This window comes from Echinops telfairi, unplaced genomic scaffold (assembly GCF_000313985.2).
Source record: "Echinops telfairi isolate 266 unplaced genomic scaffold, ASM31398v2 ScPeMD7_23;HRSCAF=83, whole genome shotgun sequence".
Lineage (NCBI taxonomy): Eukaryota > Metazoa > Chordata > Mammalia > Afrosoricida > Tenrecidae > Echinops > Echinops telfairi.
Window position 1 is genome coordinate 89,366,026 of NW_022103920.1, and position 3,764 is coordinate 89,369,789.

Consider the following 3,764-nt stretch of genomic DNA (forward strand, 5'->3'; position numbering starts at 1 on the left):
GGGCAGGGAGGGAGAGAGAAAAAAAAAGAAAAATAAGGAACTGATGCCAATAGCCCAAGAGGAAAGCAAATGTTTTGAGAATGATGAGGGCAATGAACGTACAAGTGTGCTTTACACAATTGATGTATGTATGGATTGTGATAAGAGCTGTATGAACCCCTAATAAAATGATTAATAAATAAATAAATTTTAATCCATTAAAAGAGAGAGAGAGAGAGAGAAGGATGGATAAATGATAAGAGATAGTGGTTAGATAGGGAGGGAGATAGATAAAAGGACTTGACTCCTCAGTAGTTCAGGCAGACTTCTGTGGGGCCTGGCCTCACAAGCCTAATGGGTCCTTAGGAGCAGCTCTGCATTTATGGAAAGCGACAGACAGACAGCCGGGCAGAGGGGCTTCCCACTGCAATGTCAGGAACGAGAGCAAATATATTTTTCCACGGATATAGATAGTAACCATGGGGCTTACAAATCTTTCAACAAGCATCCACGTAATAGAGTGAATAGATAAGAGAATATGTGGGTAATAGAATAGGTCATTGGCCTAACTTCCTCTCTCCTTGAGCCTGCTCCAGGGGAACAATCTATGATCAGTATCAGAAGGAGATGGCAGAGGGAGTGAGCTACTCTTCAGGGTGAGACAGGCAAGAGAACCTGATTGCTCTTAACTGCAGATAACCTCAGGGCACATAGTGAAGAGCCAGGAGCATCTTTTATGACAGCTCCTTTATGGAGTGTTATCGGAGGGACACTTTTCAGTCATGAGAATGTCTTAAGAGTCGCTTTAATCTCATAACTTTGAGAGCCTTCTCCTACTTCTAGACTCCATGGTCATGAAGATGGAGAATTTGGCCACTTACATTCTCATCCCAGTCCCTCAGTTTCCCACAGACTGCCCCTAAAATTACAATAGAATTCACTCTCATCCTCACCCCCAAAGAGCTTATCGCCTACAAAAATGAACCAAAAAAACCTAAGCTTGTATTCTTCTCTTTAACAATAACCTTTCTGCAGTCATCTGACTTTGGTCATTAGTAATACAGAGGTTGGCGAATAGGAGAGCTGGACTTTCTGGATGCTGCTAATGGTTTGCACTCAATTTCTCACCCAAAGGTTAGTGGTTCTAGCCCACCAAGGGGCTTCATGGAATTTTATCTCGACACTCAGCTCTTGAAGCAATTCCAGCATAAAAGAAAAAGCTGGAAAACCCCTGCGGAGCCATTCTGCTCCATAACCCCCGGGGGTTGCCCTGAGTTGGAACCCACTCAATGACAGGGGTCAAGGGTGCGATACGACGGTACAGGCATCAACTCCATGACCACGATGCTTGGTAACACAGCAGATACTCAACAAAACTGCCACTCCTTTCTCAGCGAGTGGGACTATCTCTTTAGAGTCTCCATCCTGTCCTCTCTCCTCCTTGCCTGCCCCCCACCCTTCCCCTTAGCTCTACCAGGAGCCTGTTGTCTGTCAGTTCACATCTTCCAGCTACTCAGCCTGGGAGAAACGCGGGCAACTCAGGAAGTGGAGAAGGGGGTGAGAAAAGGGCGGGACAAGCACAATGTCATCGGAAAGGAAGCCTGTTTAGGAGGGAGAGGGTGTTTCTTAGAAGCTGGGCTAAGAGAACTCATCCCGACATGGTCAAGCACTACACAGAGTGACTGCCTGTAACATTTTTGTGCAGGGTTTCAGCTGAACTATACTATTCTTCATTCAAAGTATCCCTATAGCAAGTGCAAACAACGCAGCCCCATTCCCTAAGCCCAGTTGATCAGTAGCAATATACCAAACCATAAAACTAAACTCACAGCCACTGAGTCCCTGCCGACTCGCAGTGGTCCTACCATGCTGCGGGCTATGACTCCCCCCACCCCTTCAGTTGCCGAGACTGTTTACGGGATGAGAAAGTCCTCCGTCTTTCTCTTGAGGAGTGGCTGGTGGCTTCAAACTGCTGACCTTGTGGATCAAAGCCCAATATATAACCACTGTGCCACCAGAGGCTAATGCTACCCCCTGTGTTAATTGGCTTTCCCAGCCACACCAGTCAGAGTTGTCATCATTACCCAATGACTGTGATGCTTCGAAGCAGAATCATGTGGTTTCACCAATGCGGGTGATGTAGCCTCAGGCCGGGCACTGAACTCTCTTCACCCAGCTTTCTCTTATATATACCACAACCACAACCACAACCAACCAGACTGACTACCGTCAAGTCAATCCAACTCCTCGAATGGACCCTGTGGGGCAGGGTAGAATTACCCCCGTGGGTTTCAAGGACTGCAAATCTTGACCGGGGCAGAAAGCCTCTTTTTCTCTTTTCAAACTGTTGACCTCACGGTTAGCAGCCCAGCCTGTTACCCTCTGTATCACCAGGGCCAGGGATGGTATACTTCCTGAGATGTGGTGAGGATAGACATGGGAACAGACATGGGAAGTCTCCCTCTTAGGAAATGCTCCGAATGGATTTCTTCCCTGTGTATAAAGTCAAGTTATCCTCCTGGCCTCCCTGCTTCTCCCTGGCACACATGCACATACACACAACTCTTTTCACCCTACAAATGCTGCCAGCTGCCTGCTCCCATCCTCAAATCCCTGGTCTCCACACCCAAGGGAAACTTTCGGCTAACCCTGTATTAGTACTACTACTGCTAGCGGACGGAGCGCAGTGGAAACTGGATTATTTAGACGACCTTACTTCGGAATCTAACAGCTTAGCAGTCCATTTGATATTTGTCCTAGTTTTTAAGTTTCTCCCCTTTTTTTCCTCCACTGAGGTGTTTCCTGGTTTTATTTTGTTATTGTTGTTGGGCTCATTTTGTTTTTGTTTCAATTGATTTTCTATATATGGAATCCGGGATTGGTAAATCTAAAAAGACAGTAACTGGATTCATAGTTTCTTAGGCAGATGGCAGAAGAAATTGGAGTGGGGGCTGGGGTACGTATAACAATGAGTAAGAGAAAGACGCAAACATTCTAAAAATAGATTGCGGTGATGGTTGTACAACCCTTTGATATGACTGAACTATTGAGTTGTATGATCTGTGAATTATATGCCAGCAAAGCAGCTTAAAAAAAAAAACCCTTGCCTGTTCACTGTGTGGCCAGTAAAGTCCTGGGTGGTACAAACAATTACGGTCCATGACTTGGAACCTCAAGGTTGGAAGTTCACATCCACCCAGAGGTACCTCAGAAGAAAGACCAGGCAAATTCTGCCTCTGAAAGAGCAACCACTGAACATCATTGAAGCACAGCTCCACACGGATCCACAGGTCGCTATGAATTGCAGTGGATTCAGAGGCCACTGGTTCTAAGAGGTCAGTGCTGGGCACCCGCAATCACTTTTAGACATGCACTCCCACACATGCCTTTTCTAAAGCCAACTTTCTGAATGACCACTCTTTAAATGAATGGCCTAAAACTTCACTCAAGCACTAACCAGGCAAGGAATAGACCCTGGGGAGACAGAGCCAAGAGAGCCTCCCCAGGGCTCCCAGAAATCTAGGTGAGCAGTGTCCTTCTGTCCTGAAGGTCCCTGGAAGTGCTCACATCTGCACGGGTGTATGAGTGCCCCCAGCGGGCGCTCACTCTGTGCTATGAGCTTCACGTGTGTTTTGCATTGTAACCACTCCAATTACTGTTACTTGTGCTTAATAAATAAGAAAATGGGCAAGCGAATTTTGGGAATGATGAGGGCAACAAATGTATAGATGTGCTTTACACAATTGATCTATGTATTGTGATGAATTGTATGAGCCCCAATAAAT